Below are 12,907 nucleotides of genomic sequence, written 5' to 3'. Positions count from 1 at the left end.
TGCACCAATGTTTGAGCCCAGGTACAGCTGGAACGTGAGACACGTGCAGAAGAAGGGTGGGAAGAATAAATAAGTGATTTAATGAATGGAGAAAAATACTGTATGAGAATATATTGCTAAAGAAGAATAGATGGTAGAGACATTCACCCCCTACCTTCCCCCCCCCCCCCCCCCCAACAAAGATGATATCTAAGGATAACGGGAAATAAAGCAATTAAGGTAAATTTATTAGAATATTTATAAGGAATTAGTATAATTCACAGCAAACAGCCTGTAGGCGTTACTGCAAAATCGGCTTATCAGGTAATAAACACAAAGCAGGAGCCAGCTTAAATATAAAGAAGTATGAGGCTGCTGGCATGAGAAACACAATAAAACAGGAAGTGGGAACAGCAAAAGGAAAACAGTATTTTATTCTCCCACCTCCATTGTCACCATTTATTTGTTTGTGGAGGTAACAGCCACAGAAGGTGATGAAACAGCACTATTCAGTGCTTCAGGACATGGCATTTTCCTGGCTGCACACCAAACTTACCATTACTGCTGTACGCACCTTGGAACAGACACCTCATGCCCGTAGGATCCCGGTTTTTAATAGTGCAGATCTGATTACAGGAGTTCTGTACAATCTGTGTACAGGTATTTGATATGCTGAGCTATTTAGGATTGAGTGGATAGGGATCTCCGTCTGCTGGTGCAGTGTTTGTGAACAGCTGGACTTATGATGGAGGGGGTGTGTGGCAACCTTCCTTATCCTCCATCAGACCTGCAAGATAAAAAGGGCTACTATTACGTGTTACATCAAAAGGTTTAAAGTTCACATTTTAAGAAATATATATATTTATATATATATGTTTCATTAAAAATAGTGTTTTAGCTTTTCTAAATACCATTTGGTTGCTGATAAACTCAGAACTGCCTTCACGTTGCACCCATTGCCATCTGCAGGACCACTACCCAGGTCACCATGGTGAGCAGAGCTGTGCAATTTCCCATTTCTTACACGGGGTGGCACAAGGTGGCTGGAAATCTTTCTGGTGCTCCTGGGTAACCTAGAAAACAAGCAAACAAGGGGTCAGAGAGAACTACTTGGAGGTGTTGAATAATTCTGTTTCCAAACATCAGACAACTGCAAATATAAGCAGATTCTCACATGAAAGCTTTACCAAAGAGAGCAGGCTTCTAAGAATAACACTCTGTCATGTTAATTTTGTCCTGTATGTGGGAAAAATCAACTGCTGCATAACTTCAGGTCTGAAATAATTCACAATTAACCCATCAAAAGAAAATAATAATAATCTAAAACTACACAATGCAGAAACATTCACATTTTCATGGTTCTTTCCTATTTTGCTTATTAAGCAAAACATCATCTATTAATTCCAAAATAAACAACAACCCCTAGGTGACAAATACCATCTTTCAACGGGTTCAAGCAATCAGGAATGTTGGGATTTGAAACTATTTGTTTGAAATTCTGTGTCTGTGAGTTTGGACACAGCACCTGCATCTGCTCGTCGCTCCTCCCAGCCATTTCCCTGTAAAGCATACAAGCATTTTTTCTCCAGCCTTTTTCACTTTTGTCTTAGGCTCCTGTGCTACACAATTACAAGAGCAACATATTATTTAGTGATGATTCCCAAGTTTGTGGACAGGAACAAAATAGCATACAGTATTCTGATATTCTTTTGGTATTCCTGTAGGGTGCATCATCATCGTGTTTAAAGCCACGTATACAACTGTAATCTGTTATCACAGCCAGCTAGTTGTGGTAGTTTAATCCTCTCGGTATATCATGGGGTAAAATACTGAGCAGAAAGTGATCCTGTCCTCTTCATGGTCCTTCTATACCCCAATACAGTGTATCCCAAACCTCTTTCAGCTACTTCAGGTAGAACCCACTGTGCTGTACAGGACTCATTCTTCATAGTCAGAATTGCACCTCCCACGTCGGCTGATTTGCCCTTTCCTATATCTGAGCAAGTTCCTTGTTGATTAGCAGCCAGGACAGAAACTGGGTCTAGGTGAACATTCTGTGTTTGTAATTTAGCAAGGGAAGCACAGCAATATAAAGAATGTGCAACTTTCATAACAGCCAAGACAAACCCCAGACCATTTTGAAGATGCAACTATTATCTTTACTTAAATTGAGTCTGTCCATTTGTTTGTGATTCAGGTTTTTGTAACGTATTATTCATATCGAAGAGCATCTCAGTTTGTAGGATACAAACATTAATACCACAGTGGGAGGGGATAATGGTTATGCTATTCACAGAAGGTTCTGATATTCTTCGTTAGTATTTAAATGAGCTTTCTGTATCTGCAGGTGGCCCATACCACGTACATTGCTATCCACATGGTGTTTGCTAACTACTGCATCCTCAGACAACAGTAATTCCAGGCTTCACTTCAGTTGAAAATGGAAGGACTTACAAATAATGTGGAAGAATAAAAGCAGCGCATCTCTGGCACCTGTCTTTTTCATAAAAATACTGTTAAGCAGTTCTAGTGCCCCCTACAGCTTATACTTCAATATACACTTCAGTGTAAGCAGAGGAAAACGTGGCCATCTCCTGTTAACTTACATCTCACTGTCTGTCCTAGAACATCCCCCTGTCTTAGGGGAAAAAAAGAAAGAAAGAGCTACAAAAGATCCAGATAACTTCTGTTTTCTGAGCTTATTTTATTTTCTGCACGTGTATTTTTGGCTTGGTACCCGTTTTTATCTTATTGTGCCTTATTAAAATGTACTCTGCCATATGCAGTTCCAGCCTAATGTCTACCATCATACTGTGTTAACAACACATCTTCTGTCATGCTGTCATACCCAGCATCAAATGTGGATGAGCCATACTAGGAAAACATTTCTGTATAAGCAGAAATGTGCAGCTCCCTTCATTTAAAACTGTTGAGTTTTTCCTTTGCTTTTCTGATGGTCAGGCTGCAGTTCACACTTGCGTGCAGTGTGAATTCAGTGACATTTGGTTAAGATTGCTTTCTGTTTCTGAAAGAAATGTGAGGTACCCAGTTACATGGACAGAAGATATCTTTGCTGGTTGAGCTTGAGGGGAAAACTGGGTACAATTATATATTCTTTCAATTATTCATGACTTGGGTCTGAAGTGAATGTGTATACATTTTTCACTTATTCACTTTATAAAATTCAAAACTAAGCCCAGAAGCAGTTTTATTCTTGGCAGCATGACAAGTTTCCTTTCCTCAGCAAACCAGTCAAAGGAATTGTTCCTCAGAGAGTTTGTCATCCCCACATATCCCAGAGAGTCGAGAGGGTAGCTGGCATTCATTACACCCCCATCACACACAGGCTTGTGCGCTCTCTCTCCCTCATCCCCCCGCCTCCCTCTCTGACTTGTGACAACAAGCGCATCTCAGAGGACTGGGTTTATATCTAGCATGTGGTTTCATTTGTGTATCTGATTTGCAGTTCATTAATCTAGAAAGCACTGCACAATTTTGGTAAGGACAGCGTATCCGTGCATGTTCTGCTTCCTATCCCCAGTGCAACACACAGCTTTAAGAGAGGGAATTGGCTCTGTTTTGGAGACCAACTAGAACAAGAGCGGCTCAGGAGCCAAAACTGATGTAAACATACATTAGGAAATTGTTTTGATCTGGCCTATCAGGCTGCTGGCAATGCACCGTGCTTCCTTGGGAGATATGCAAATCTGTGGGACACAACTTGACATGATTAAGGCAATGCATACAGAGGAGGTTATTGCCCTTCAGCAAAAGAATGATGTCAAGAAGCAATGATTCTTTCTGTTCTTGGCAGCACAAGTAGGATCGTGAAATCAGGGTCCTCTTGCAGATTCATTATAATGTAGGTGTGGTGGGTTTTAGTTTTTTTAGTTTTCTGTCTTGCTTTTTTATTTTTTTTTCTCCCCTTCAGATTGTTTTTTGCAGCTTTTATGATTGTAGTACTACCTGCTGTTTGTCTTGCAGGGGCACCAAAGGACACCAGTTACTTTGTAGTTTTAAAGTCAGTCTGTATCTGGTGATACTATATTAGTGTGCTGAGTCTCAAGACAAAAAAAAAAAAAAAAGAAAGAAAAGGAAGGTAATTGTGCAGGAAGGCATCAATTTCTGTTTACTCACAGCGCTGGAGTTCTTCACTTTGAAATTTAGTTGACAGAGGTGGTGATACTCCTTGTTGACAGACATGCTCCAAAGTCATCTGCATGTCTGAGTGGAGTCAGATTCATTTTGTTCCAGGGTTAATGAGGAATTACTGATCACTGCCTGGGAATTTGTGGGTAAGAACTGCTGAACTTAAGGTGAAAGACTCCATATCCTATTACTACTCCCCTGAGCCAGCCTAGCAAATAGCTAACTGTAATATCTTAATTAACCATGTGTTAGCATCGCCCTTATTCTCCCTTGCAAGCTGTACATATTGCTAATTGCATTAAGTTGGTACACAAGAGCACAGACATTAGTGCTGCAGTGGGGCAGTTAGGAGTCAAGTTAGGATCCCAGATAGCACCCTTTAATTTAATACAAATGTAACAGGGAAAACGGTAGTGTCATCTGATGGAGTACAGAGCCCTTCTAACCTCTTGGACAAAACAGACGTAACAGACAAAGGAAACCATTTTCTTTTTGTCTGTTGTGTAAAGACTAGAAGGAAGAGCACAGTGTGCGGCTCTGGAAGCTGTCATCTTTCATATACCTACTATGGACAACTACATAGAGAGCCTCCGACACATGTTCTGTGGCTCTGAGTGCTGTGCTGGCTGCACAGTGAAAGAGGCCGCGTAGTTGGAGCGTGTTGCATTCTGGCTGCAGCTGGCATATGATTCATCAGGGACTTGTACCATCTGGTGCAGATGAAAGTCTATTACATTACAACGCCTTTACCAGAAACAGACCTGGAAGAATATCACAAAGCTATGATTAGTTTGCTAGTGCAAAGGGTGGCAGGTTCCAGTCAAAATATCTAACTTCTTAGGTTGTTTTTGGTTTTTTGGTTTTTTTTTGTGCTCTGTTGTTGTGCTGTTTTATTTGCTTTTGTGCTGTTGGTCATTTTTAGAGCCAAAGGACTCCAAATGTGTTTTCTGTCCACTCATCTTCATCAGTAATTTCTCTGAAATTTACTCCACAAGCACCAGTCATGTTTTCTTTACATTCCCTTTTGGTTCTCTGTTGTTTTCTGTATTAGATGCAATTTTTGATATAATCCACATCCAAGCTTTCTGTGTCAGCCCATGGCCCATTCTCTCTAAGCTTTTATTCAGTGAGAATACTTAAGATTTTATCCTATCCATTAATTTTAACGCTCATATAGTTTTTGAAGATTATATCATTTTTGCAATTAGTGTCAACCTATAATGGAAGATAGATAATGGCAGAGATGGAGGACCTTAGATTTTGACAGATATCCTCACTGCATTTAATGTGTTGTATAATATCTCCTTAAATGAGCAAAACCTTTGCTTGTGAACAGCTTCCTTCTCCTTCCCGAACTCAGGTTTCTGCTCATGTAGAAATAATATACCTGATCACAGGAAAAACTCTGAGAAGAAATTCAGAGAGAAAATGTGTTGTTAGCCCTGATCACATTATAAACCCTTATTGCCAATTTCAGGCCTTAGCTCTGAGAGTTGCCGGAATGTTGTTGGTGAGGCTCTTTGGTTCATAACACAGAAAGTCTACCACAAATACATACATATATGCATACATATATTTATAAATCTTTGGTTTTATAGAGAGAAGAAAAAGCAGCCAAGTTAGGTTAGGCAGTATGAATGAAGGAACAATAATATCCAGCAGGCAGGCTAGTGGAAAGGAGGCTGAGAGGGGGAAAGAGCAGGATCTCAGGATCACTTCCAGATCAACAACATCTGGGTTTAAGCATACCTCATTATCTTAGGACTTTGTCATTTAGACTGACGAAACGCAAAAGAGACAGAGACAATGCGACTTACATTATTCTCATATTATATTATGTTTGGCTATAAATACATCTGTGTCCCAAATACTTCAAGGTACAAAATGCATACATGTATGTATGTATTCTTTTTTAAGTAAGGATGGGCAGGGCTGTAATCAATCCTGTATTCTGGCATTACATGGCATCACTAACATTAAGTGATTGGTCATACAACACTTCTTAGTGTGCATGATCTGGCCCTCCTGACTTCAGTGACAATTTTAAGTATCAGTTCTAATGTTTTTTGCCGAGATAAAGTTATTTGCATATATACATAGGTAAAATGAAAGAATAGAAGGCATTACAGTGGGATTAACACAGGTTAAGAGGATTTTGCCTTTTTGCATGTATAAGGTTTTATTTATGGTGCATTGTGGCTGTTGCTCCACTGACTGCTGAAGCTCTCATGCCTAGCTGCACTTTGGTACAGCATGCCATGCTCTGATGCAGGCTACAGAACAAGCTGCCTGTTTGTTTTCTACTGCAATTTACAGCCTGTTTTACCTGCACAGTTTGAAAGCTGTAGCAATTCAAATTAAATGATTACACTATAAGTTAATGAGTAAAAGCTCCTTTTGTTGGCTCCGCTATGGAAGCCCTAACAGAACAAGTGGGCCTGATGACCTCTCCTGAATAGGAGACAATGAATCAACTCCTTCTGCTTGTTTTTAAAATTAAGGTTGAAATACAGAAAATGTGTGCAAGTTCTAGTTCTGCTCTTTGCATGACCTTGGCCAAGGAAAATCACCGTGGAAGATGTGATTTCTTATTATCCCTATTCATTTAGTAAGCCTCTAAGTTCTTATGTGTAAGGATGGTGTTAAGCTGTTGTTCTGTAGAGTGAGACTTTGGCTTTACCTGGAGCTGCTTAATTTTACTCTACCTGAAATTAACGATACCAAATGACTGATTCAGGGCTCATGTAAATTCAGTGTTCATACGTGGTCAGCTGTAGTCTGCATATAAACCTCACAAAAGAGAAATACTCTCAAGTCACTGAAACTTCTAAGAATTTGCTCTATAACATTTTAAGCCTTGACTTTTTATTTAGTGAGTGGAATGCATGAGCTCTTCAGAGATTAGCAAGATCTTTGAGAATGGAGGTGTCTCCCTCAAACAGTACTCTCTTTTAATATTTACACCTAGATGCTACCAGAAACTTGACATATGTGGTTATCAGCCTCATTCTCTGTCACACTGTGGATCTCAAGTTCAATAGAATTAGGAGATTAAAGAAATGGAAATGCATGACCAGCCTTTTGCAGCTAAGTGGTCACATATGAAATTAAATCAGTTCCATTTATTGGCTAGAACGTGGGGAAATAGATCCACCTGGAAACTGAAAATTAAAATCACTTCCATCGCTGTTATATACCCGAGGTAAGCAAAAATCAGCACAGCTTGGGCTGGAGTTGGCATTTGTTAGATACACACTCAAATAAAATGCAAAATGCACTTCAAGCATGACAAAGTTGGGGTAAACCAAAGGCAATGAGATATTTCTTTTGTGTCCCACAGTTAAATAACACCCCGCACATACAAGAGAATTGATTAAATGAGAGTCTTCTGCAATGAAGCAATCTACCACACTGCCCTCTATTTCCAGATTAACAAATCGTTGAACTATTACTAAAAATGACTCATCAAGATTAAAAAAAGATAATTTATACAAAGCTGTTGTCAAGTCCCTATTTAATGTTACTTTTTGTATTTGCTGTGATAAGCATTAAAATTTGCACACTCCTTGATAAATGGTTGCTCTGCAGTTCTCTGAGGGTCCAGTAAATGGTCTGAAATTGCCACGGTGTAATAAATGGTTATTTGATAATGAATGAAATTGTTTGAAAATACTGTTAAAATGTCGAGTTTTAACACACAGAACATTACTCAAAAGGAGTGCAAACATGGAAACCACAGTGACACTATAAATATACTGCAACAAATGCATTTATTTGTATAGGGCAAATAGTAGGTGCTGTATGCAAAGCAGTGTAAATTGATATATGAAGTTAATTTCAGTCTGTAAAAGTAATTGCATTGGTTTAACTTATTTAACTCTCCTTACAATACTATTTATAGCAGAGCAAGAAAGTAAAGAAATAAATGATGATAAATAGATAAAATACATAGGAAATGGGAATTGTTTTCCTGTTTAATTATGCTGTCACATAAAATTATCACAGAAATGCACTATGCCGACAGGAAGAATACATTAAAACTCCATTATGCGGTGCTAGAGTTGGCTAGCTTTTATTGCTATTTATTCCATGAATAGCTTTTCATCTTTTCAACTATCAGGAAAAGTTAAACTGTGTTAAAAAAATGTAGTGGTGCAAAAAGGACAGCGTGTGCTGTGCCTGTGATGGTTCGCCTGTAGCACAGAGCCAGGAAGCAAGAGGATGGTACCTTGCTTTTCAAGCACAAATCTGACTAGAAATGGAAGGGAGGGAAAAAAATAGCCACTCAGAATACATCATTTACATTCCTATTTTTTTTTCTCAAACATCTCTAATTGGAGATTTTTTGCATGGAATTAGTTTCTATATAACACTTAAATATTGTGGTGTTGGGACACTATTACAATGGCAGAACATAATAAGAGAATGTGTTGTTGTTTTTTCAAGCTAGACTGTTTGTTTCAATCTGAAGTTCACCTGATTACTGATTTTCATGATGAACAGCATTAATGTGTGTGGCATTTTTTATCCTGCTTCCTATGTCTTGAGCTGAATGACAACTTCATCTGAAGCAGAAAGGTGCAGGTATTTATCTGAGGGGGGACCTGATTTTTATCTATTTTTTTTAAAGACAGTTTTTCTTGCTTCAGAACGGGTATCTGCTCAGATCACAGGTAAAGCACATTATAATGCTAAAATTAGTGCTCATAATGTGGCTGCATTATGTTGGTCTCTCAGCTATATCACAGATCTTGTTATCTTTTTAAATTTGCAATTTCCAGAGCTGTGTGGCTAAGTAGGAGTTGGTGCTTTCATTAATGTAAAAATCTTTAAATACTACTCTTGAGGGTTCCAATAAAATCTGGAAAATACAATTCTTCAGAGACTCCTAAATCAGAGGCATCTGGACTTCATTCATTTTTCAAATATTATTTTTAAACATACTTAAATCTTTCTCATTGGGTTGATGGGATTTGATAAGTGAGGACAAGCAATAGCCTGAGTAGAAAGGAAATACCTTGAATGCTGGCTACCTGCAAACAGAAACCCCAAAAGATAAGGCAAGCTTTCTGTGTAAGATGAGAGGTTGTAAATACTTTCCTTGTCTTGGCCATACAGAATAAATGAACTGACTCACTCCATAACTGTATTTCTCCTATTATGCATATAAGAATGATTATTTTTAAGCCATCTGTTGCTAGAAGAAGTGCTATGACTAAACTAAACTATCGTTAGACTTTGCTAGAGATCATTTATTTTACTCCAAGCTTGTCTGTTCTTTACAGTTCTTAGTTTAAAAAATTGAACATTGAAGTTTCATCAAAGTTTTAATACTGTTAAGGTGCTTTCTAACAGTGAAAGCAGATGATATTTTGGCTTCCAAGAATTGATTTATAACCTGTATACGACATGAACATTTCAAAAGGACAAAAACTGAACGCATTACCTGAATGTCCATGCAAATCAGAAACAAGCACCTTAGTTATTCTTGGTATTTGCTGATCGTAAGCCATATTACCTTCGGTGACATATCTACAGATGTGTGATTAAAACTAAGCTCTAATTTTACACATGTACTGTGCCTAAATAATACTGAAAGTTAGCTCTCTTACCCGCCAGTCCCAGAAATGCATTTCAAAGTATCTGGAGAACAAAGGAGAACTGGAGACAAAACACAGCAGGCAGATCTCCTTAAAGTTACTGGTAATCAGCTGCTACGACGTATAATTATTGGAGTTCAGACACTGTCATTAAGAAGATAAAAAAACATATGTAATGCAGATATAGATACTCCTAATGAACATTTATTTTAATTCTCACACTTTATAAACTCTATTGTTATAATTTTTGCCTGGAGAGTTATCAGTGGCTTCAAACAAATCCCAAATGAAGCTTTAGAAGAATCAAATCTCATCTATTTTCAGCCAGAACAATGAATGCGGAACTTGGTTCTTTTAGCTTTAAATTGGAAGTTCTCTCTTGAATATTTCCATTGTAAGCACCTTAGGCTACAGTAAGGGTAGTGACAAAAATATAAAATAAAGCAGTGTTGAGTGATGAAAGGACAATCACAACCCAGAACTGAGCAGCATGTCTTCATGCTATCTGCTGAAGTCATTTAAGACCTTTGAAGTTGTATTTTCCTGTGAAAGATGGGAGAAAATCCAGAATATTTGCATCAGTGTTTTCAGACTTCAGACCATGTACACCCTTCCATTGCTTTTCAGAGTTAATTACTTTTCAAGCTAGTAATTACTTTTCTTTTTTTCTCATTTTCTATAAAATTAAAACATATATGAACAGACTCAAATATTCCTTAAAAGTAAGAATAGACGCTATGAGGTTTGGTTTGTTGCAGTGGGGTTCATGGGGGCGTGTGGGTGGGTTAAATTGGGGCATTTTAAAGGACAAGCAGCACCGTAACAAGAGAAAAGGGTTATCTTCAGAACTTAGATAAGGAAGCATCTAAAACTGAGAAATGTTGGTGTTCCCAAAACAATCCCCCCACACTCTCATTGAGGCAGAACACAGAATTCCTCTACAATTCTTGAAACACATACAAGGAATTGGCCTCAGATCTCCAGGATTGTCTCTTCTGGACTTCAGATTTTTACCAAACCTGATAGAGAGCAAAAACACATCCACATGCTGCTGCAAAGCCTGTACAGGTTACATCAGTTGTGCTGTGCTTGAGCATTGCCTCTGAAGGCTGTGGCTTCCCTCTGCCAAAGGCTGGCAAGGCATACAATGCCTATAATATTGTCCTCTGCCTTGTCAGTTGTGCATTGATGAAGATACAGATGAGACACACACTAGAGAACTAAGCTGTGAAATGGGATTTTGGGCAAGTTCATCTGCAAACAATTTTACAAACTCCAGCTCAGATTTCCCTTTGAACTGCATTGGCCATAAATATGGATTATTTCTGTAGGTCCTGTATATGGAGAATTCAATCTGCTCTAAAGTTTCAGCAGCAAAATATAAACATAATTACTTCCCAGCCAGATAAGTCACTTTAGAGACATCCTGATCACATGACTTGTGAAAGAAGAGAAAAAAATATTTCCATCCTTGTCTGCATTAAACTTTTACCATTATATAAATATGTACATAGACATACATTTACATAATATACACCTACAAAACCTTGCCAATTTTGACAGCAGCAGATTCCTAAATGAAACAATAATCCAGTTTTATCACTAAAATCAAGTGTGAATTTACTGTTTCCTGCTATTTGTCAGTACTTGCTATCTGAAAAGTCATTAATTTATGACTTTCATCGAGCAGGTGAACTCAGTGCTTAGTAGAAACTAGCAACTGGAACTAGCAATTAGTGTATGTAAATCAACCAAGATGGAAGTATCTCAATTGCTCTTCTGTACAGAGGAATAGTTTGTTTGTAGGAATATATGTTTCCAGCCCATCCGATTTGAGAAAGTCACGTTTTCCACTACTGGAAATCCCACACCTCCAATATTTGTTGTGAATTATATTATTATTCTTAACTTCACTGTAGACACATCTAATAAAATGCTAACAAATCAGCCATTACTTAATTATGTTTGTCTGGACAGATAAAGTTGGGGCGGGGAGAGCACGTGGTAATAAAATATCATTTCTTACCTGGCAAACAAAGATGAAATTTACAGCTTAATTATTCCTTGTAGCGCTGCAGACAGATTTTCCTGTTAGTCACACTCAGGTCCAGAGCTGATTTATAAAAAAAATAATAAAAAAGAATTGCGGATTATTATTTTCTTTTTAACTGAGGCTTAATATTGTCTTGACTCCCAATTAAATCAACTTCCCCTACAGTAGGGGAGCTACTAATGGGATTTAAATGTTTGTGAGGCTTCATTGGGAAGTACATAGGGAGCTTTTCTGACAGTGATGAAACACCTTCTATACAGCAAGACAAATACCTCACAAAATAATGTTTCAGTTGCCTTCAGAAACTGTCTGTGGAAAATAACAGAATAATTCATCTTAATTAATAAAAGTACCTCTGTGTTTCATCAGGAAAGTGCAAGAAAAACACAGATCAGTTCCAGAAACATTTATTCATGAGAATATCCCACTGAACTCCAACAAATCAGCTACACACACAGTGATGCCCGTTTGATTAAACACTGTAGTTTATTCCTTGATGCGTTTTTCAATACTCCATGAGATCTTCTTAGTTTGAAAGGTTTAAATAGTGTTTTTGCAGAGCCAAATGTGCCAATAGCCACAGGATCCCCTAAAATAAGGGCACTGGACATCACGAGGAAAATCATACATTGCATTGTGAAACACAATTCACTTGCAGTCTCGTGTTGCAAGGATAGCCTAGGAAGCGCACACTGAGAATCATCAGTTATCAGATGGTATTCTTCAGCAGCAACTGAGCAAGAGGATTCACTGCAATTAATATTTGGTCTACCTGATACATTCCACTTGCATAGCAACGTACCTCCTTTTAATGCCAGAGCTTACCATCTCCTCAGTCATAGGATAGCTCTGTACATCAATTAGTTGCATTTGGAATGGACAGATGTAAAAAAAAAAAAGTTCAGCACATCTGTCCTCCCTTCAGCCCGTTCTGATTTGCTTAACTTCTGTGATAATTAGCTGATAAATTGGTTTCTGCTATGTACAAATAGATACTGTGAAGAGTTACAAAGTTCAATTTCTCATGGTTTGCCTTCTAAGCCTTTCATGTCTGAATTCTAGGCATGCATTCATGGACATTTTTTTTCCTGACTTTTTTTCCTGGTATTTTCACTTCTTTTTCCTG

The 12,907-nt window shown here is 38.0% G+C and overlaps 2 long non-coding RNA genes across 4 annotated transcripts in view; both read right to left on the bottom strand.

Annotated features, from left to right (window-relative positions):
• Positions 1 to 200: 200 nt before the first annotated feature.
• On the bottom strand, positions 201 to 5,448 carry LOC116653894. The gene is made up of 3 exons (XR_004308491.1): positions 4,695 to 5,448; positions 891 to 1,052; positions 201 to 766 (listed from the first exon to the last, which is right to left on the bottom strand). It is a non-coding gene; the product is annotated as an uncharacterized LOC116653894 (long non-coding RNA).
• A 4,266-nt stretch (positions 5,449 to 9,714) lies between these two features.
• Positions 9,715 to 12,907, bottom strand: part of LOC107318450 — a 37,075-nt gene continuing 33,882 nt past the window's right edge. For 2 of the 3 annotated variants that reach the window (XR_001557362.2, XR_001557361.2), the window contains 2 exons: positions 11,755 to 11,841; positions 9,715 to 9,872 (listed from right to left, as the gene is read on the bottom strand). This is a non-coding gene — a long non-coding RNA (uncharacterized LOC107318450). Of the gene's footprint in view, positions 9,873 to 10,177; positions 10,272 to 11,754; positions 11,842 to 12,907 lie in introns of those variants that run through there. The other variant, XR_004308589.1, reaches the window with a different exon arrangement.

This window comes from Coturnix japonica, chromosome 10 (genome assembly GCF_001577835.2).
Source record: "Coturnix japonica isolate 7356 chromosome 10, Coturnix japonica 2.1, whole genome shotgun sequence".
NCBI classification, from domain to species: Eukaryota; Metazoa; Chordata; class Aves; order Galliformes; family Phasianidae; genus Coturnix; species Coturnix japonica.
Note: the sequence above shows the minus strand (reverse complement) of the source record. Positions and strands in the feature narration are given on the sequence as shown.